We start from the raw sequence: 24214 nt of genomic DNA on the forward strand, positions 1-24214 counted from the left end.
ACCAGACGGTCTTTTGGTACAAACTTTTTATTATGGTCTTTCTCACTCTAATCGTACCATGTTAGATGCAGCTGCAGGTGGAAATTTTATGCAAAAATCGTTAGAGGATGGTTATGAATTAATTGAGGAAATGGAATCTAGTAGCTATCACCCTTTATCTGAAAGGAGTACAGCCCGGAAATCTAATGGGATTCATCAGGTTGATGCATTCACATCAGTGGCCGCTCAACTTGAAGTCATGAACAAGAGAATTGAGGAACTGAGTATAGGAAACTTTGTGATGAGAGTTCAAGAAGTGTGGTGTGAAAAATGTGGTGCAGAAAATTTCACAAAAGACTGTCAAACATTTTCTCAACCAGAGGGAGTTATGGCAAGTCACATGGGGAATCAAAATCGCCCAAGGAATGACCCATTCTCGAACTCCTATAATCCAGGGTGGAGACAGCATCCAAATTTCTCGTGGAGTGGACAGAACAATAAGCCATATGGGAATCAGAACTACGGCAGACAGCCTCAAGAAGGGAAATTGAGTTTAGAGCAGATGATGCAGCAATTCATATCATCTACTAAAACCCGGATGTAGAATCAAGATGCTTAGATAAAGAATCTGGAGAATCAGATAGGGAAATTGGCCAAAACAATTTCCAGCAGAGATCAAGGTACCTTGTCGAGTGACACGGAGAAGAATCCGAAGGAGCAGGTAAAAGCAATTGAACTGAGGAGTGGGAAGACAGTAGGGCCTGCACCACAGGTCGAGAAAGACCAGAATTGGCTACATCAACAAGAATTGCAGGTAAGTCATCTATCCCAACACTTTCACCCACTTCACAAGCAAAAATTGTTGTGCGACCAACTTTTCCTGCAGCCCTGAAGAAGGCAAAACTAGATTCTCAGTTTGGAAAATTCCTAGAAGTATTCAAGAAATTGAATATTAATATTCCCTTTGCCGATGCACTGATGCAAATGTCAAGTTATGCAAAGTTCTTGAAAGATATCCTCTCCAACAAGAGGAAACTGGAGGAGCATGCAATGATTAGTCTGACTGAGAATTGCTCAGCACTGGTGCAAAATAAAATCCCATTAAAGCAAAAAGATCCAGGGAGTTTCTCTATCCCTTATGTGATTAATAATATTCAATTTCATAAATCTTTATGTGATTTGGGTGCTAGTATAAATCTAATGCCTTACTTTGTGTTTAGGAAATTGAGCTTGGGAGAACCAAAGTCCACCAGAATATCGTTAGAACTGGCAGACAGGTCCATCAAATATCCACGGGGGATAATCGAGAACGTGCTTGTAAAAGTGGACAAATTCATCTTCCCCATGGACTTCGTGGTGCTAGATATGGAAGAGGATTTGGACATGCCACTCATATTGGGTAGACCCTTCCTGGCGACAGGAAAGACATTAATAGATGTCCAGAAGGGAGAGTTGCTGTTAAGAGTGGGAGAAGAGAAAATTTCATTTGACGTTTTTAATTCTTTAAAATTTTCTCAGAATAATGAAGAATGTTTTCAACTGGATGTAGTGGACTCACTGTTATTGGATTATGTGCAAGATAATTTTCAGGAACCATTAGAAGCTACACTTATCTCTGAGCAAGTGGACGTTCTCAGTGATGGAATTGAAGAGATGACCGCATATTTGAATAACAACCAGTCATGGAGAAGAGGTGGAAAGCTTAGACTTGAAGACCTTGGTGACCGGAAGGATTTAGTCCTCCAGAAACCAAGCATTAAGGAACCACCTACTGTGAAATTGAAACAATTACCTGTCTATCTCAAATACATGTTTTTAGGTGAGAATGATAAGTTGCCTGTTATAATATCTTCCTCTTTGACAGGTGAGATGAAGGCCAGACTAATGGAGGTGCTTAAGAAACACAAGAGTGTGTTTTCCTGGAAAGTGGCGGATATCAAAGGAATCAATCCATCCTTATGCATGCATAAGATTTTAATGGAAGAGAACATCAACCCATTGGTCCAACCACAAAGGAGATTGAATCCAAAAATGCAGGAAGTTGTAAAAGCTGAAGCGATCAAACTTCTGGATGCAGGTATCATTTATCCTATATCAGATAGTCCATGGGTGAGTCCGGTGCAGTGTGTACCAAAGAAGGGGGGAATTACTGTCATACAGAATGAGAAAAATGAACTGATACCCACTAGGACAGTTACAGGTTGGCGTGTGTGCATAGACTATAGAAAACTAAATGACGCAACCCATAAGGATCATTTTCCCCTCCCCTTCATTGATCAAATGCTAGAGAGACTGGCTGGGTATGAGTTTTACTGTTTTTTAGATGGGTATTCAGGATACAATCAAATAGCGATTGCACCTGAAGACCAGGATAAAACGACTTTCACTAGCCCATATGGTACGTTTGCCTATAGATGTATGCCTTTCGGGTTATGTAATGCTCCTGCTACTTTTCAGAGGTGCATGACTGCCATTTTTTATGATATGGTCGAAATTTTTTTAGAAATTTTCATGGATGATTTCTCTATTTTCGGTAAATCTTTTGATGCATGTCTGCATAACTTGAATTCTATTTTAATGAGATGCGAGGAGACAAATTTGGTACTGAACTGGGAGAAGTGCCATTTCATGGTGACAGAAGGTATAGTATTGGGTCACCGAATTTCTGAGCAGGGGATCGAGGTGGACAAAGCCAAGGTGCACGTTATTCAAAATTTGCCTCCACCTACGACAGTCAAGGGAGTCAGAAGTTTCCTGGGCCATGCCGGCTTCTATCGGCGGTTTATTAAGGATTTTTCAAAAATTGCCAAACCTCTTTCTTCTTTGCTAATGAAAGATGCCCCTTTTGACTTTGATTCAAATTGTTTGCAGGCCTTTGAAGTGTTGAGAGAAATACTGGTGACTGCACCAATACTTACATCACCAAATTGGGATCTCCCATTTGAAGTCATGTGCGATGCAAGTGACTCTGCTGTTGGCGCAGTGCTTGGCCAACGAATAGACAAGGTATTCAAAACTATTTACTACGCTAGCAAGACTCTTAATGAAGCTCAACTAAATTATGCCACCACTGAAAAAGAGTTGTTAGTTGTAGTATTTGCACTGGATAAATTTCATTCATACCTTGTACTCTCAAAAATCACAGTATACACAGATCACTCTGCTATTAAGCACTTGTTGGCAAAGAAAGATGCGAAACCTAGACTGATTAGGTGGATCTTACTTTTGCGAGAATTTGATTTAGAGATCAGGGATAAGAAAGGTGTTGAAAATGTAGTAGCTGATCATCTATCTAGATTAGAATGCATTGTTGATGGTGCAACAAATGAGATAGAGGACATAGATGATTGGTTCCTTGATGAAAAAAATTTTTCCATAGAAAGTTCACCATGGTATGCTAATTTTGCGAATTATCTAGTCACAAGCACACTCCCACATAATCTGTCTTTCCATCAGAAAAATTTTTTTTTATCAGATGTCAAGCATTATTTTTGGGAGGAACCGTTTTTGTTTAAAATATGTGCTGACTCAATGATCCGAAGATGTGTGGCGGAAGGAGAAATGCAAAGCATCCTCAGTCATTGTCATGATCGTGAGGTAGGTGGCCATGCTGGGCCAGTCAAAACAGCAGCAAAGGTACTTGAATGTGGGTTCTACTGGCCCAATCTCTTTAAGGATGCGCGCTTGTTTGTATTATCTTGTGATAGATGTCAACGGACAAGTAATATCTCAAACCGAAATGAAATGCCTTTAAATAATATCATTGAGTATGAGATATTTGATGTACGGGAAATTGACTTCATGGGACCATTTCCAATTTCTATGACAAAAAAATACATTCTGGTCACAGTCGATTATGTTTCAAAATGGGTAGAGGCTGAAGCTTATGCGACAAATGATGCACAGGTTGTACTGAAATTTTTGAAGAAAAATATTTTTAATCGATTTGGTACACCCCGTGCAATCATTAGTGATGGTGGCACCCACTTTTGCAATAAACTTTTTGACAAACTCTTAAAAAAATATGGTGTCAAGCATAAAGCCTCTACCCCATATCACCCCCAGACCAGTGGCCAAGTGGAAGTGTCCAATCAAGAAATCAAACAGATTTTGGAGAAAAGTGTGAGTACTAATCGGAAAGATTGGGCACTTTGACTTGATGATGCCTTATGGGCCTATAGGACCGCGTTTAAAACACCTATAGGCACTTCCCCTTATAGACTGTTATTTGGAAAGGCATGCCATTTACCTGTTGAGTTAGAACATAGAGCATATTGGGCTACTAAGACCCTAAACTTTGAATTTGCTACTGCAAGTGAAAAGAGATTTTTGGAGCTTAATCAACTGGAGGAATTCCGCGACAGTGCATATGATATGGCGGTTTCGTACAAGGAACGAACCAAGAGAATACATGACAGGCGCATTCGTCAGCGGGAATTCAAGGAAGGAGATGTTGTCTTGCTATTCAACTCCCGGTTGAGGCTGTTTCCCGGGAAACTGAAGTCTAGGTGGTCAGGCCCCTATAAAATCACCAGAGTGTATCCATCGGGGGCCATTGCGATCAAAGATTCCAGAAACGAGTCTTTTATGGTCAATGCTCAAAGGCTTAAGCACTACGTGGGGGGTGACATTGATTACATGCCAGTCATCACCACATTGACTGACAAAGACTAGTTTGGGGAGAAAGAAAAGTCAAGCTCTCGACTTTAAATTGAGAACTACATTCTACTTTCTCTTTTATTTAATTTTGTTTTTGTTCGTTTTAGTTTTAGTTTTAAAGTTAGAACTTTTTAAGTTAGTTTATTTTTTTTTCAGGGTTGTTAAGTTAGTTCTTTTTTCGAGTTGAGTACTGTTTTTTTAAAGTTTTTAAAAAAAAATTGGATGCGCTAGGACGGTTGTTTTTTACCGCCCGGGCGCATCCCTTCTGTTTTTATGTTTTTTTCCAAAAAAGGGGGGTGCGCCCGAGCGGCTATTTTCTGCCGCCCAGGCGCATGCCCACGGTCTAGTGTTTTAAAAAAAATGGGGGTGCGCCCGAGCGGTTGTTTTCTACCGCTCGGGCGCATCGCACAGACTCAGAAAAAATAAAACCTGATCCCTCTTTCATTCTTTTACAATTCCCTTTCTAATTCCTCTTCCTAACCCTAATCTTTCTCGTCGTCTCTCTCTCTCACTCCATACTTCTCTTTGTTCTCTCCAATTCACAGGTCCATCAATTGATTCTTCAAGTTTCGTACACCATGGCGCCAAAGAAACAAAAGATTGCCACTTCTAGGGCTACCCCATCCAACATCATAGATGGGAAATTCATCTCGGAAGAAGCTAAGGCGAGGTATGAGGCGGCAAAATCTAATAGGAATCCAATTGCAGAGAGGGGATTCAATATCTCCGAAGAACGCACTGCCTCCCTTGGCATCGTGGCTCGAGAATGGACCAAATTTTGCCGACAAACTCTAGCGGCGATTGTCCCCTTGGTACGAGAGTTCTACGCCAATGCCATCAGCGTACAGATAGCACGGTTTTCGTGCGGGGTAAGATGGTTTTTTTCACTCCTGCCGCTATTAATGATTTTTTGGAAACTCCGGATGTGGATGATAGCCAATTTTAAGAATTTAAGGCTAACCCGGATTATAATGAAATTACTAATGTTCTGTGCTATGATGGAAACATTTGGAAAGACTCAGTGAAATTTGTCTTTTAAAGAAAAATATTTGCGGCTGGAACCGGCCTTGTGGTATGCTTTTCTGACTCACAGATTAATGCCGGTATCCCACACCAATGAGGTGGTGATGAGCAGGGCGGTGTTGCTGTATGCCCTGCACAAGCAATGGCCGCTCAATGTCGGACGGATTATCAACCGAGAGTTGTACACTTCCATTCGCACTTCCAACATTGCGATATTCTTTCCTACCATTGTTTCTGCACTTTGTGTGCGAGCTGGTGTCCCAACCAGGGACAATGAAGAATGGTTGCACCCAACGCAGGAGGTGGATGACACTATTTTGAGGGCAAAAAAGTCGTTCCGACTCAGGGAGTTTACATCTGATGGCCGGGCACGTTTTGGACCCGGTCAATCATCGAGGAATGTTCTTAAGCCAGCCCCTGCTCGACGCACCATGAATGAGACACTGAGAGAAATTTCTGCCTGGGTGCAACACATAGATAAATGCCAGGAGGTGAATGCAGTCCACAACGAATCTACCAAAGCCATGATGCGAGGGCTGCTCGCAAATGCTGGGATGGACCCTGCAGCTTATCCAGTTCCACTGCCGTATCCTCCGCCTTTCCCATTCCAATATGCTCCGCCGCTTCGGGATCTGCCCAAAGACCTCGATGGGAAGGATTCTGATTCAGACCAGGGGAGTGATTAGTGCTTTTTTTTTTATGTTTCTTTTTGTGTTTTTAGATTTGGTGGTGTCAAGTAGTATTGGAGACAATGCTCGTCTTTAGTTTGGGGAGGTTGTGTCTTTTGTGTTTTCATTCTGTTTTCATGCTTTTTGTTCGTTCGAGTCATTTGTACTGTTGTTGCAAGTGTTGTGAATGAAACCAAAAAGCCAATGATTAAAAAAAATAAAATAATTTTTTTTAGTTTTGAATCTATGATCATCTTCTTTGCTTGACAAATAGTTTTGAACTAGTACAACCAAGTCGATGAATAGATCTCTAAACACTCTGTGAGGTATACTTGAATCTGAAGTTGAAACATACAAACTTGGGTATGATTGAGGCAATTTGTTTGATCTTTGGGCTTAAAATTTTTCGTGAATTATCCTTAGATGCCCAGTTGAGCCTTCACATTTATATGAGCACGAGAGGTGCATAATCTGAAGCTTGTTTTGGTGTAATCATCGCTTACTACTGATGATTCTCTGTTCTGCACTGATTGAGATCTGTATGAGTTAACTGTGAATTGAAATTTTTCTAGAACAAGTTCAAACACCCCTTGAGGCGCAATTCGGGTATACTGTGATTTAGGAGTGATATAGGCAATTCTTTCTGAATTATGTTTGTGCCTTTCAAACCACCCTTGACTTAATGTGTCCCTAGTGCCTAATTTGAGCTTAATAGAAAACGAATGGCATGCGTGAAAACGTGTGGTAAACCCCCATTCAACTTTGTTCAATATCCTATAACTTCTACCCATAGCTTAAACACTCATTCCTACCTTGTGAGGAGTAAATTGAATGTAGTTTATTTTTGTTTATGCTCCGAATGAAAAATTGAGATTGGAATGGTGTGTTGGTTGTGTTCAGTACAAAAGATAAAAAAAATTGTTAAAAAATAAAGAAAGAAAAGAATGTTGGCAGAAGGCAAGTGAAAGAAAAGAAAAATTTGGAAATCAATGAATGAGAAGAGGTGCGAATTTGTGAGTCAAAAGAAGTAGACTGTAGAGAATGATCATCATTGTAGAGACCCTTACCCGGATCACCTACTAAACAGAACTTAGGCATGCAATTAACTTAATAAACAGATATCAGAATGAAACTGCGAAAACCATAAACATTATACAATCCCAAGCAAAGGAATCTGTAATTTATCCAAATAATATACAACCAAATCGAATAGCTGTATCAACCCAAACAACAGTAATAAAACCTAGACGAAGCTCCAGCTGGCCAACCATTGACTAGCCCCTCCTGGATCCACCCTCCTCGTCCAATCGCAAACCTGCCCCATGGAATAGGGTGTCCAGAAACACAGAGTACGAGACGTGAGCATAAAACGCTCAGTACGAGAGTATGAGTATACATGCATGCAAAGTGAACTCCCTAAAAACTCGAGGTCAAGGATCAGATAACAGAGACAGACCGGGCCCTGGTATGTAGCACGCTGTGCCGTCGCTTCAGGAGGTGGCTCCCATACCGAGATAACCATGGATACGCCGGACCCAAATCGATGGAAGTCCATCCACTAACAGGATAGGGAACAACCCTACTAACAGACATCTCGAAAGAGATACAGCAAGATGCAAATGAATGCAGCATAATATCATGGAATATAAATCATGCAGTCACATAATACATGCATACTCAGTCAGGATATCTCGAACAGTACTTTCGTACCTCAAATCAGTGCAAGCTTTACCAACTCTAGGTCCACGCCTATAGTCTGCTCTACACTGCCAAATGATACTACTATCATTAAAGTGCTCTAAAAGCCTTAACTAAGCTATTGCATACTCCTAAATATTTATAGGAAGCAAAAGCTATACCTTCGTCCGTCGTTAGCCCTTTGATGTCGATACCTCCAGAACTTGGGCACAACTCCGCTACGATTACCGAACGCCTCGCCGACCACCGGGTCAAGCCTAGGAAGGCTAGAACTACTCGAATAGACTAGAAAGGAGAGGGAAATATTCGGAATTGGCAATTGGAAATGAAGCCTCGGCCCTCTATTTATAGACAACGATCGAAACTTCCGATCCTTGATCGGAACGTCCGAACCTCGATCGGAACGTCCGATCCTGCCATCGGAGCTTCCGAAGATCCTGATCTGCCACGTGTCAAAATATCACTTGTTGACTCCGGATAGGGGTGATCGGAGCTTCCGATCTTGCCACACGTCATGCCTGACGTAATATCGATCGGAGCTTCCGATCCTGTTCGGAGCTTCCGATCCTGATCGGAGCTTCCGAACTCACCTTCAGAGCTTCCGAACTCTACCCAAGTAATTATGATTAATTCCTTAATTAATAATTTTTGGTTACGGGCTACTACATTCTCCCCCACTTAAGATATTTCGTCCTCGAAATCAGATCTTAAGTACCGAATGCAATACAGAAATCAGAAACATTCTTTATTCAAATCAAACATTTACAGAGTTTGCAACTGAATACAACTTAAGAATGAAATCAAAACAACTCAGGATGGTCTTCACGCATCCTGTCCTCAAGCTCCCAAGTAGCTTCCTCAGTGCCTCGGCGCTGCCACTGAACTAAAACCAAAGGAATGACTTTGTTCCGTAAAACCTTATCCTTATAATCCAGGATACGAATAGGTTTCTCAACATAGGTCAAATCCTTGTTCACCTGAACTTCAGACCACTGCAGAATATGAGATTCATCCGCCACATACCGTCGCAACAGAGATACGTGGAACACGTCATGAATACTGGATAGATGCGGTGGTAAAGCTAATCGATAAGACAAATCGCCAATGCTCTCCAAGATCTCAAACGGACCGATAAACCTGTGAAACAACTTGCCCTTAAGGCCAAATCTGAGAATCTTGCGGAAAGGTGACACTCTCAGAAATACTTTTTCCCCGACATCGAACTGCAAAGGCCTATGCTTGATATTAGCATAGCTGGCCTGACGATCCTGTGCAGTCTTAATCCGTTTTTTGATCTGATCAACAATGTCTATCGCCTGCTGGATAAACTCCGGTCCCTCAGCCTGTCTCTCCCCCACTTCTTCCCAGAAGAGTGGAGTACGACAACGTCGCCCGTACAACGCCTCAAAAGGTGTCATCCCAATACTAGTATGATAGTTGTTGTTGTACGCGAACTCGATCAACGGCAAATGATCCTGCCAGGCTGAACCAAAATCCATGACGCACGCTCTAAGCATATCCTCCAAAGTACGAAAAGTTCACTCTGAATGACCGTCAGTCTTCGGATGATAGGCAGTACTCAAACTGAGAGTAGTACCCATCGCACGCTGAACACTCCCCCAGAATCTAGAAGTTAACCTGGGGTCCCGATCGCTGACAATGCTCACTGGCACTCCATGAAGTCGAACGATCTCCTAAATGTACATCCGTGACATGCGATCCACAGAGTACTCTCGGCTATAGGCAATGAAATGCGCTGACTTGGTGAGTCGGTCCACTACAACCCAGATAGCATCACAGTTCCTCGGAGATACCGGTAAATGGGTCACAAAGTCCATTGTGATAAACTCCCATTTCCATTCAGGAATAGGCAGGCTGTGAAGCAATCCTCCAGGTCGTCGGTGCTCTGCTTTGACCTGTTGACACACCAAACATCTCGAAACAAACTGATAAACACTGCATTTCATTCCCTTCCATCAGAAACGAGTACGTAGATCCTTGTACATCTTGTTGCTCCCAGGATGAATACTCAATTTAGTGCGATGTGCCTGAGACAAAATCTCCTCTCGCAACTCTTCATCCTGCGGAATCACAAGCCTACCAGACAAACACAGAAAGCCATCTGACTGATAATGAAATCCAGACGAGCTACCCTCGTTAGCTAGACGAGCTAAACGCTGGGTCTTCGAATCAGACATCTGAGCATCTCGGATCCGCGAATACAAAGCTGGCTCAGATAATATCGCAAACATCTGGATACTCTGTACACCTTTCTTATGCTTGAAGGTATAACCTGAAGTACAACAGTCACTGATCGCACTAGACATCGAACAAGTCTGAAGTGCGGATAGTCGCACCTTGCGACTCAAAGCATCAGCGGTGAGATTAGCAGCTCCCGGATGGTATTTAATTTCGCAATCATAGTCCTTAAGCAAGTCCATCCAACGTCTCTGCCTCATGTTCAACTCCGCCTGAGTGAACAAATACTTGAGACTCTTATGGTCGGTGAAGATCTCAAATTTCTCGCCATACAGATAATGACGTCAGATCTTCAAAGCGAACACAATGGCTGCCAATTCCAAATCATGGACTGGATAGTTGTCCTCGTGAAGCTTCAGCTGTCTAAAAGCGTATGCGATCACATGCCCATTCTGAGTCAGGACACAACCTAACCCCTGAAGAGAAGCATCTGTGTAAACCACATACCCTGCAGATCCTGACGGTAATGCCAACACCGGCGCAGAAGTCAACCGCCGTCGAAGCTCACAGAAATTCTCCTCACACTCGGAGGACCACACGAAATCCACACCCTTGCGGGTAAGCTACGTCAAAGGTCGAGCTAGTTGAGAGAAGTTCAGAATGAAGCGACGATAATACCCTGCTAGACCCAGAAAACTACGGATCTCAGCCACTGTCGTTGGACGCGACCAATTAAGTACCGCTTCAATCTTGCATGGATCAACAAAAATCCCCTCCCTGGATATGATATGGCCAAGAAAGACCACTCTATCCATCCAGAACTCACACTTTCTCAGCTTGGCGTACAACTGCTCATCTCGAAGAGTCTGTAGTACCAACCGCAAGTGAGAAACATGCTCTTCCGTATTACACGAATACACCAAAATGTCGTCAATGAAGACCACGAAAAACTTGTCCAAATACTCCCTGAAGACACGGTTCATCAGATCCATGAATATAGCCGGCGCATTAGTCAAACCAAATGGCATCACTAGGAATTCGTAATGCCCATAGCGAGTACGGAATGCAGTCTTGGCTACGTCCTGATCACGGACTCTCAACTGATGATACCCAGATCTCAAGTCAATCTTGGAGTAAACTAACGTACCCTACAGCTGATCAAACAAGTCATCAATACGAGGCAACGGATACTTGTTCTTCACCGTGACTCGATTCAGCTGCCGATAGTCAATGCACAGCCGCATCGACCCATCCTTATTCTTTACAAAAAGAACAGGATCTCCCCAAGGAGATACACTAGGACGAATGTACCCCTTGTCCAAAAGATCCTGTAGCTGATTCTTCAACTCACGCATCTCTGACGGAGCCAGACGATACGGTGCTCTAGAAATAGGCGAAGTACCCGGCATCAACTCTATGCCAAACTCGACTTCCCTAGCAGGAGGAAAACCCGGAATCTCATCAGGAAATACATCTGGAAATTCATCCACAACAGGAATGCTCTCTATCCCAATACTCTCAGCGGACAAATCAACTGCATAAATAAGGTAGCCTTCCCCGCCAGACTCTAGAGCTCGACAGGCTCTCAAAGCTGATACCAAAGGCATCGGAGGTCGCGCTCCCTCACCATAGAAAAACCAGCTCTCACTTTCCTTCGGATGAAAGCGTACTAATCTCTGATAGCAGTCCACTGAAGCTCGATAGGTAGTCAACATATCTATTCCCAGAATGCAATCAAAGTCGTCCATCGCCAGGACCATGAGATTCGCTAATAGAATGTTCCCTTCGAACTCTAAAGGGCAACCCATCACTAGACGCTTAGCCAAAGCAGATTGGCCTGTCGGAGTAGAAACAGACATCACTACGTGTAGTGCAATGCATGGTAACTTATGCCTCTTAACAAAACGTGCAGAAATGAAGGAATGAGATGCACCAGTGTCAATAAGTACAAAAGCAGGTATACCATAAAGCAGAAATGTACCTGCGATGACTTTCTCATTCTCCTTCACAGCCTGATCATGCCTCAAGGCAAACACCTGGCCAGAAGCTCGTGGCCTCAAATGAGAACTCCCAGCAGGCTGTCCCTGCGACCTCTGCTGAACGGTGGCCTGAGAACCCGATCCTGAACCAGAACCAGAACCGCCTCCCCCAGACAGTGGACAATCCCTCCGGATATGACCAGTCTCTCCACAACGGAAACAAGCTCCAGAAGCTCTATGGCACTTGTCGGATGGATGGTTCTTCCCACAGTGATCACACTTGTCCTTCTTACCGTAACGGACAACACCTCCAGAACCAGAGGAAGAAGTAGATCCAGACTTCTTGAAAGATTGGGCACGGGGACCCAAAGAACTAGCAGGCCTCGACTGAGGGAAAGACCTGTTCCGCCGAATGCTGTCCTCCACCTGGTGACAACGGCTCACCAAACCCTCGTAGGACATGTCGTTGCCAACCGCCACACGGTCATGGATCTCAGGGTTAAGGCCCTGAAGGAACAGATTATACTTCATCTTTGAGCTATCAGCAATCTCGGGGCAATAGGATAGCAGATCAAAGAACCTCTGCTGATACTCATCAATATACATGGCTCCCTGTCGCAGACTCAGTAGCTCGCCTGCCTTTGACTGACGGAGTGCAGGAGGAAAATACCGCTTTTGGAAAGCTGTGCGGAACTCGGCCCAGGTGTCCACTCCTCTCGCCGCCACAAAAGGTGCAGAAGTAAACCTCCACCACCTGCGCGCACGTCCATCCAGAAGATAACCCAGGGTCTCCATCTTTTGCTCCTCGGTGCAATGGAAAGTCTGAAAAGTCGTCTCCATGCGGTCTAACCAGTTTTCCGCATCATCCGGAGACTCACCTCCAACTAAGGGCTTAGGACCCATAGCTAAGAATCGACGCACAGTGAAACGCTCGTCGTCATGATGACGATGACGCCGTTCTCGACGATGCTCTCGGTCGGCATCACCCCAACGCCCACCAATACTGCCATGAGAACTCTGGTCATCACGATTTGCCATCTACAAAAATACCTCATGATGAGACTAAATCCCAAGAATTTCTTTTGCATGCTCTGATACCATAAATGTAGAGACCCTTACCCGGATCACCTACTAAACAGAACTTAGGCATGCAATTAACTTAATAAACAGATATCAGAATGAAACTGCGGAAACCATAAACATTATACAATCCCAAGAAAAGGAATCTGTAATTTATCCAAATAATATACAACCAAATCGAATAGCTGTATCAACCCAAACAACAGTAATAAAACCTAGACAAAGCTCCAGCTGGCCAACCACTGACTAGCCCCTCCTGGATCCACCCTCCTCGTCCAATCGCAAACCTGCCCCATGGAATAGGGTGTCCAGAAACACTGAGTACGAGACGTGAGCATAAAATACTCAGTACGAGAGTATGAGTATACATGCATGCAAAGTGAACTCCCTAAAAACTCGAGGTCAAGGATCAGATAACAGAGACAGACCGGGCCATGGTATGTAGCACGCTGTGCCGTCGCTTCAGGAGGTGGCTCCCATACCGAGATAACCGTGGATACGACGGACCCAAATCGATGGAAGTCCATCCACTAATAGGATAGGGTACAACCCTACTAACAGACATCTCAAAAGAGATACAGCAAGATGCAAATGAATGCAGCATAATATCATGGCATATGAATCATGCAGTCACATAATACATGCATACTCAGTCAGGATATCTCGAACAGTACTTTCGTACCTCAAATCAGTGCAAGCTCTACCAACTCTAGGTCCACGCCTATAGTCTGCTCTACACTGCCAAATGATACTACTATCATTAAAGTGCTCTAAAAGCCTTAACTAAGCTATTGCATACTCCTAAATATTTATAGGAAGCAAAAGCTATACCTTCGTCCGTCGTTAGCCCTTTGATGTCGATGCCTCCAGAACTTAGGCACAATTCCGCTACGACTACCGAACGCCTCGCCGACCACCGGGTCAAGCCTAGGAAGGCTAGAACTACTCGAATAGACTAGAAAGGAGAGGGAAATATTCGAAATTGGCAATTGGAAATGAAGCCTCGGCCCTCTATTTATAGACAACGATCGGAACTTCCGATCCTTGATCGGAACGTCCGAACCTCGATCGGAACGTCCGATCCTGCCATCGGAGCTTCCGAAGATCTTGATCTGCCACGTGTCAAAATATCACTTGTTGACTCCGGATAGGGGTGATCGGAGCTTCCAATCCTGATCGGATCTTCCGATCTTGCCACACGTCATGCCTGACGTAATATCGATCGGAGCTTCCGATCCTGTTCGGATCTTCCGATCCTGATCGGAGCTTCCGAACTCTACCCAAGTAATTATGATTAATTTCTTAATTACTGATTTTTGGTTACGGGCTACTACAATCATTTACTCCCTCTTTGAATTCCTTTCCTTCATTGGAGCCATTAACCTAGCCTGACATTATAAGCCGAATAAGACTTATTGACCGAGTCACAGTCGCCCAATATACTAGTGGAGAGGGGTTTTAGGAATTTTTCTGATGGACTGTTGATAGACACGTTTAATGAATGTGGATTCTTGACCAAAACACGCAAACACTATTTTTCGTTGAGTTATACCAGTCGTGAGTGTGTGTATCATTGAATGTTTCTAAATCTTGATCCCAGTATAACTGAAAAAGTCCTTATGATCTTAGAATATGTGAATTGAATTCGGAGTAAAGTATTCCAAAAACAGAGTTGTGAGATTCTTAAGTTTGCAAGGTTTGCTAGTTATTGTTAAAAAAAATTTTTGTTTTAAAAGGTCAGCATGTTGATATGATTGGATTGGTTTTCTGTTGGAAAAGGTTTTGAGGCTTGAGAAGGTTGATTTTACCTACTTGTGTCGTCTATTTGTTGTTTTTGCATGTTAGAATTGTCACCTAATTTGCTCGAGGGCGAGCAAAAGGTTAGTTTGGGGAGGTTGATAGGAGTCGTTTTTGTGCGTTATTTTTCATGTTTTGTGTTTGTTTTGCATTCGTTTCGTTTACGTTGTGTCTGTTCCTTACCATTCTTGTTCTTTTTTTTTTGTTTTATTGTGTTTATAGTCACTCCTCTTGTTTATTTATTTATACTGCAGAAAATTACTAGGAAATGCTGATTTATAGTGAGAAGGCATTGCACGCATGCGGCCGTGAGGAAAGCAAGAGAAGGACTTTATATTTCTGGAAAAAGACAAGGCGCTCGGGCGGCACTTTTCTACCGCCCGCGCGCTCTCCTGTTGAAGAAAAACCTTTGAGTCAGAGCTCAGGCGCCCGGGCGGCTCTTTTCTACCGCTCGGGCGCCTGCACGTAATTTTGGAAAATATTTTATTTTGGGTAATTGGTTTGACGAGGACTCTTGGGCCATATAAATAGGATTTATTAAACAGTTTTGAAGGTCGGACACACGCACAGACAGAGGAGGAGGTGGCTCTGAATATTGAAGATTTCTCATCTCCGTTGGGAGTTTTTCTCTTCATATTTTCTGAATTTTTATGTTAAGCATTTTTTTAGATTGAATTTTGTAATGACGTTCAGTAGCTAAACTTTTATTTTGTTGGAATCAAGGGGATCTGAACCCCGAAACACTGTAGTGTGATTGAATCACCTGACGTATAGAGATTTGATTTATGTTTATAATTGATTTTATCATGTGTTTTTCTCTATGTTGATGATTAGCTACCCTTAACATAGATTCGTAAATTGTGAATTGCTGTCGAGAGATAGGTTCATAATTAGGACGAATGATAGAATCCATGGACTTAAAATATGTATAGAGATATGGTATTTAGTACATGTTGATAGTCATAGACCACCAGGTTGAAAGCTGTAGAATTCATAGAACGCAAAGCAATCGGTCGTGATAAATAATTAGAGAGATTTAATTGTTTCACTGATTTGATTAGTTTGGCATAACCTCGAGAGAGAGTGTCAATGTTACAGGGATTTCTGTCAAACTTATGCGCATTAATTAAGTTCCAATCGTCCAGTTCAATTAGGGGAAGGTGAACCGAAATTCCAACAAAATCTTTTTCAAATTATTTCTTTTAGTGGTGCAAATTGGTTTCGTGGTTGTGAAATTTAGATTTATTTACATTGAGTTCTTAGTGTTAAATGTTAGATAGAATCAAAATCAAATTTTTGATACTGTGTAGTTAAAAATCAAAGAAACAAATTATTATTGTTTGGTCCCCGAGGACGATATTCGTACTCAGTACATCTTATTATAACTTGAATCGTGCACTTGCGATTATTTCGACTGGAATTGAGAGATTTTTAAAGCAAATTTAAGTGTTAGTATTCCATCGATCAGTTATATAAGTATGATTTTTTTAAAAAAATAAATTAAATATATATTTACGGGCAAATTTTCATGAAAATAAAGAAATAAATGAGAATTTTAAGTTCATGCATCATTAAGAATTTTCATGATAAGTTTAAGAGCATGTTATGAAAAATATTTTATGGAAGTTGAAGTGAAGGTGGAAAGTGATGTGGTTGGAGGCCGGGATACCTGGGCCCGGTGACCTTCCTAATGATGTATAAGTATGATGAGCTTATGGATACAGCTGAGAGGGCTAGTGAAATGGCAGCACAGAGGTGGAAACCCCACCGCCACGTACGTTGGTTTATAGATTGATCAATCGTTTAGTATGATGCCACCGACATAGATACGACCTGTTGAGAACTAAGAAATCATGATAAGTTATTTTATGATATTTATTAAGTATGATGATATATATTTAGCATGATGACGAAGCATTATAATTATTTATTCATGTTTATATGCATATAATTTTAAGATCATGTACGTATAATTATTATTCATGTATTTTATATGATGTGTGCTTGTGTGTGGTTTCATTTTGTTATGTAAGGATAGAACGTGCTGAGCCTCTAGGCTCACTAGATTTAAATGGTGCAGGTGAGCAAAATGTCAATAAGGATAATGTGTTCCGACTGGCGGCGAGGGCGTATGCGTATCCAGGCAGCTAGTACCCGTGACCATAGCTCATTTATGATATTGATGTTTTGAGAGTAGAACGTTTATTTACGCATATGTTTTATTATTATAGATTTTTAGTATATGCATGGATTTTAGATTTAAGTATTTATTTTCTAAGTTTTCATGAAATTTTGTGAAAGAAATATTATTTAGGAGTTTTATTATGGCATTCTTATAAATTATTATTTAGTAATTATTTTTAAGTATTTAATTGCATGCATGTACTTTTATTGTATCTTTTGTGTATTTGTATTTTAAATTAAGTAAAGTTATTTTTAAGTACGATATATATATGTATGGGCATATATATATTTATATTCATTATTTTATAATTAGAGATTTAAAAAAAAATCTGTAAGAGTTTTAGGACGTTTCACACCTGGTCTGCATATGTTCCCATCAGCCTATATGAGTGGAGTTATATAAATAAAGGATAAAATAAATTAATATTTCGTCGACATATTTTGGTGATGATGGAGTCGACTATTTTATTATGATAGGCTCGAAGTAATTTGTTATGTATTATTTATTCGAGCACTAGAAAATGAAAATGTCAACTGATATCCGATGAAGCATATTTTGTTATAATATGCATTAAGTGATTATGATTACCAAATAAGCAATATGTAGTATGGAGATCTCGACTATGATAAATCATTTTATTAAAACAAAATTTTGGGCTCACATCGTCATTAAATTAATTAAAGAAAGAAAATCATATGGCTGCTGCAGAGCTAGATTTATAATTAATTGTATTACCTCAAGTGCGCCCCACAGAACACTTGAGAATTGTGCTAATAACATTGAGAGCTGAAAATTTATGTGCTAACTTGAAAAAATGTGTGTTTTGTACAAAACAACTTGTGTTTTTTTGGATTTGTTATGAGTGCTCAAAGGATAAAAGTTGATGAAGAAAAGGTAAGTGCTATTCAAGATTGACCAACGCCTGCTTCTATTGGTCAAGTTCGAAGTTTTCATGGACTTGCAAGCTTCTATAGGATTTTTGTAAAGGATTTCAGCACGTTGGCGGCACCTATGACTGCGGTGATCAAGAAGAACGTTTCATTTCATTGGGGCGAGGAGCAAGAAAAGTCTTTTAATATCATTAAGCAAAAATTAATTAATGCTCATTTACTTGTTTTACTTGATTTTGCTAACACTTTTGAAATTGAATGTGATACATCAGGTGTAGAGATTGGAGACATCTTGATGCAAGTTGGACGATCAATTGTATATTTTAGCGAAAATCTGAGTGGAGCAGCATTGAATTATCCTACTTATGATAAGGAGTTCTATGCATTGGTGAGAGTGCTCGAGACATGACAGCACTACTTGAGGCCCAAAGAATTTGTGATTCATACAAATCATGAGTCTTTGAAGCACCTTAAGGGGCAGCAAAAGTTGAACAAGAGACATGTTATGTGGCGCCTAAAATCCAATCTACAAAATGCATTAAATTTAATAAATATTAGGATTATTATTTTTAAAGTTTATCTCATTTAAATTCTTTATTTGAATTATATGCTAATAAAATATTTTATTAATTATTTAAATAATTTTTATTGTACTAACTATTTAATTAATGTTTTTAATTGTTTAAATTTATGTGTCTAAATGATTTTATTGCGCAATTTAAATTATTTTAATATTTTAAAGGTTTAGGCTTGCATATTTAAATGATTTTAATTTTTAATGGTTTAGTTTACTCTTTTAAATGATTTTAATTTGTTTAGTTTATTCTCTTAAACGATTCTAATTGTCTAGTTTATTCTTTTAAATGATTTTAACTGTTTAGCTTATTTGTTTAAATATTTTCGAGTGTTCAATTTATTTATTTTAAATAACCTAAGTTTAGCGATTAGTTATTTTAAATTATTTTAAATGTCTAACTTATTTATTTAAATCTTTTTTAATTGTCTAAATCATTTTAAAGATTTTTATTTTCGCTTATGTATTTATTTAAATTACTTTTAAACGTTAGTTTAGTTTGTTTAAATTATTTTAATCGTCTTGTTTGTTATTTAAATATTTTTATTTATTGCTGTGACATCAAAATATTTAAGTATTGATTTTAATTTCTTGGATCTAGTTGTTTTAAATTCCTTTAAAGTATAGTTGCTCAAATATTTCAAGTTAATTATTCTTGGGCGTATTTTTGAACTTTTTCGAAAATTAGCATTTTTTAAACCTGGTAAATAGAATTTAAGTATTTAATTCTTAAATTGTCAAAATTGAGTATTTGCAAAATTTGGGTTTAACACTTATAAAATACTACATATTATATTTTATGTATTATGTTCCCTACACAGTTAAGGGATTTCCCTAGCCCAGTTCACGGCCCAAAAGGGATTCACCTTGTCCAAATGCATCGGCCCAATCCTTATTTTTCTCCTTCTCCAAGTAGCCGATGTGATCTTCCCATTTTCTCTCCATTTCATTCCTCACGATCGATCCTCTTCACCTCCTTCAACCTTCAGCCGCCGCAGCAGCTCCATTTTTCCGGCATAGTCTTCCCCTTAGCTTGATGTTCGAGCTATTCTCGGCGCCCCTTTGTCTCGATCGCAGCTCAACCGAGTTTCCTCCATTTCTGATTCTTTAAGCGTGAGGCAAGATTTATGGGTTTCTTTGGCCACCAAGTGGATTATTACATTGTGTGTTTGTTTTTCTGCGTGATTACGAATTTTGTTTGATTTTATGGGTTGTTCGTATGAATTGTGTGTTTCTCAGTTTGCCGTCGAGTTCCATGTTTCCCCTTGCTTTAGCCGTTCGGATTACTGATTCGGTGATTCCCTTTGGTGTATTTTCCGATTTATGGAACTTGTTTGATCAATTTTTCTGCACTTTTGGATAGTGGCACGAGTTCACTGTTTTCCCGTTCACTCTCGATTAGCCGTGCAATTTCTGATTTCTTTTCTTTGTTGTATTGCACGTACTGGTGTTGGAACTATGATGTTTTGTTGGTGATGGTTAGATGTGAATTAGAGGTCACTGTTTAACGTATCCATTTTGTCCCTGTTTCGAACTTCTCACTGTGTTTGGAGTTTATTGGTTCAATTTCTTGCTTGTTGCTTGGATGTTGATATAGAGGCTGCCATGGTTGAGATGTAGCTCACATGGTAGTGCTTAGGGTGGGTGAAGTTGGCTAGTAAGTTGGTAGTGAAGGGGCCGATGTTTTGAGTGTTGTTTGAGGGACGGTTTTGAGGGGCATGGACAGGGGCTGGCCTTGAGAGTTGTTAGGCTTGGGGAAGCTGTTCTAGTGGTTTGAATGGGCTCTTTGGGTGGTCAAGTTGTTAGGTTATAGGCTGGATTCTTAGTGGAGCATGGGTTGAAGGTTTATAAGGGGTCCAAGTAGTAAGAGTGCACAGTTTCTGTCAAGGGGCAGGGCTGTCCGGGAATGGTGGCTTATGTCAGGGCTATACTCATGTTTTGGGTTAAGGGCACGGGTCTGGGATTAGCTTAAGATGCTAAGGAAATGTCGTTCCAAACGGGATCTAATTCGGTTAAGTTTTGGTGGTGTTCTAGACTAGTGAATGATAAGAATCGAGAATCTAAGTGTTGAGTGGGCTCTGACCGGGAACTAAATTGCCAAGGATTTATTGTGTAAGAATGGTATTTCGAGGGTGACCTTCTAGTTAAGTAAGGAGGGCATGGTAACTGTGTTTTCAAGCGGAGGTCATTAGGACTAAGAATTGTATAAGTTATAAGCTTTGTAAGTGGATTGCTCGGGATACGTCCTAAGTGCCAAAAGTAAAGTCTAGAATCTTAGCTATGGTTTGCCATCTAAATCACCATCCTTGTCAACCATCTTGCATCATTTATTTCATAAATCGAATAATTGAGTAAATATTTTCAAAGAGAGACATTTCGATAAATGCATGCTATATCTCTGAGTCGAGTCAAGAAAAGAATGAAAGAAAACATTTTTATGAACGAAGTGAGTTGGTTGTGACTATAGTAAAATTCATGTGTTTGGACGGGCTGGGAGACGTCTTGGCTTCCCTGACCAAAAATTCATGTGTATGGACGGGCTGAGAGAAATCTTGGCTTCCCATACTACTCATAGGGCAAGACGGGTTGGGAGATATCCTGATTTCCTTGCGACATAGTGCACTGCAGCCATGATTGAGATCGAAATCACAGAGTCATAATTCAAGGATCTAAGTTCACAGTTACATTTTCAGTCACAGTTACATTTTTAGCTACAGTTACATTTTCAGTTTCAGTTATAGTTCAGTCTTATTTTGACTCGGCTTGTTTTATATTCAATTTCAGCCATGCATGAGATTAAGTAAATTTTAAGAAAGTTCCCAAATTTAAATGTGTGAGTTCATTGCATGCATTAATTACATCTCATTCTCATTTACCATGCAACACTTCGGAGTAAGTTTCAAGATATATTAAGTACAAATATTTTAAGTATTAAGCATGTACTTTTAAACCCTCATTATTTCACCTCATATTTTTGTTGTGCCTCTAGGCTCACTACATCTACTTGATGCAGGTTTATGTTATCATAGAGATTGAGGGGCAGGACTATCGAGCGGACTGCGATGCGGGCACGGCACATCGCTTTGACCATGCCGGTCTTCCGCAAAAGTTTATTTTAACATTTTATAGTCTTTTATTCTGTTACTTGGATTAATGTAAATGTAAAGATTATTTGATCTTCTTTGGCCATGTAAGTATCAAAGTATATGATTTATGGACGTTTGGAAGGTCGAATCTTTTTCTTCGGTTCTCGTTCAGCTCTCGGTCTGGTTTATTTCGTATTGTTGGTTGTATTTTAAATTTGTTGTCTGTGACAGGTGGGTCGTTATATAAGAAGATAGGTCATGCCGAAATTTTTTTGAAAACACGTATTTTATTTATTAATTAATTTAAAATAGAGCCAGAGTCGTTTCATGTTAAGTGGATAGCATTTGTGAAAAATTTTTCCTACGTTATCAAGTACAAGAAAGGTAAGAAAAACGTGGTTGCGGATGCACTATCACGAAGGTATGTACTTCTGTCTACTTTAGATTCTAAGTTTTTAGGATTTGAGCATGTTAAAGAATTGTTTACTGCTGATAGTGATTTTGGTGGAATTTTTTATTTATGTATGCGTGGTCCAATTGATAAATTTTACTTGCTTGATGGTTATTTGTTTAAGGAAGATAAGTTGTGTATTTCTAAATATTCTATTCGAGAGTTACTTGTGAGGGAATCACATGGAGGTGGTTTAATGGGATATTTTGGTGTGGTTAAAACTTTTCAAATATTTCATGAACATTTTTATTGGTCTCACATGAAGCATGATTTTGAGAGGATTTGTGAGAGATGTGTGACTCGTAAGAAGGATAAGTCTTAGACTCTAGACAACCATCACATGGACTTTATACTCCACTTCTTGCTCCTAGCAAATCGTGGGTAGATATTTCTATGAATTTTGTTCTAGGACTACCGAGATCTAAGAAGGGGAGGAATTCTGTTTTTGTTGTGGTTGATGGGTTTTTAAAGATGACTCATTTTATTGTGTGTCATAAATCTGATGATGCTTCGCATGTTGCCGATTTATTCTTAGGTGAAATTGTGAGATTTCATGGTATGCCTAGGAGCATTGTTTTTTATAGGGATACAAAATTTTTGAGTTATTTTTGGAAAATGTTATGGTGCAGTAAACTTGGTACTAAATTACTGTTTTCGACTACATGTCATCCTCAAACGGATGGTAAAACTGAAGTTATTAATAGAACGTTAGGAACTTTGTTGCGTAGTATAATTAAAAAAAATTTGAAGAGTGTGGGAAAATGTTTGCCTTTCGTTGAGTTTGCCTATAATCGTAGTGTGCATTATTTTACAGTCTTTTAAGATATTGGAACTATTTATAAGATGTTTTCATGGAAAGATATTCAAGTTTTGAAGTTTGAACGGAAAGAACGACTCACGTTGATCGATTTAGCTATGTAGTGCATTTATATGTACTTTACTCCTCATGAAAGTTATGTTCATTTTGAAAGCATGAAGTTTTATGAATGTAAAGTTAATGTACTCATTTCTTTCAAAGAACATGTATGATTTTCAAGCACGAAAGATTTTAAAGGCATGAAATGTTTATGAAATCCGATGAATGATGTTATGTATGCATGTAAAAATTTTGATGTTTTGTGTGGACTTATGGTGGAAAATACGGGATTTCTGCCTCGATATGAGCTCTGGGTAGAGCTTTTCCAAAAGAATGAAAGTTTAATGCGCATATCGACAACGGTCGGTATGAGACGGTACACATATTGACACAAGGCTGGTATGAGCTGTACCAAATTATATTCTTATTGTACAACAACCGTGATCACGGAACCCAAAGGCTCTAATTTTTGCCGCATTTAAACATATTTCATCACCCCAAAAATGAAGTAGTTTAATTTATTTTGCTATGCATGATTATGTTGTTAGATGCATCCTAAGCATGTTTTATGATTTTTATTATGTATATTTTATTACATATGTATGCTTGTTGAGTCTCTAGACTCATTATACTTAAATAGTGTAAATGAAAATGTGAAGTTAATGATTTATAAGTTGATCATGGAGCCGAGTAGTCAAGTAGGCGAGAAAGATTTGTATGACACGGATGTCCGAGAACCTTACGTCAAGCATGTCTACAAAAGTTTATGCATTTCATCAATTTTATGCATGTTAATTTTAACATATCATTTTAAGATCAAATCACATTTTAAATACCTTATTTTGAGATTGCATATTTCATAGTTTCAAGTTTTGCATGTATAATGAAGTTATGGCGTTTCCGTACGTGGTAGCATCATTTTGTTCAAAGATATTTTATACAACTTTTGAGTCATGAGATTTTGAGTCGTTTGATTGAACTCTATTTTACGCATGATTTATATTACTTAAAGCACGGTGCATGTTCTACAAAAATGAAAAAAATAAATAAATAAATCCACATTTTTCGGCATTTCATATTTTCAAAACTT

General features: G+C 39.8%; 1 long non-coding RNA gene across 1 annotated transcript; it reads left to right on the plus strand.

Annotated features, from left to right (window-relative positions):
* The first annotated feature begins 19658 nt into the window (after positions 1–19658).
* On the plus strand, positions 19659–21988 carry LOC140893291 (uncharacterized). The gene is made up of 2 exons (XR_012153087.1): positions 19659–19849; positions 21745–21988. It is a non-coding gene; the product is annotated as an uncharacterized lncRNA (long non-coding RNA).
* The last annotated feature ends 2226 nt before the right edge of the window (positions 21989–24214 follow it).

The sequence above is a fragment of the Henckelia pumila genome, chromosome 3 (assembly GCF_033568475.1).
Source record: "Henckelia pumila isolate YLH828 chromosome 3, ASM3356847v2, whole genome shotgun sequence".
Taxonomy (NCBI): Eukaryota; Viridiplantae; Streptophyta; class Magnoliopsida; order Lamiales; family Gesneriaceae; genus Henckelia; species Henckelia pumila.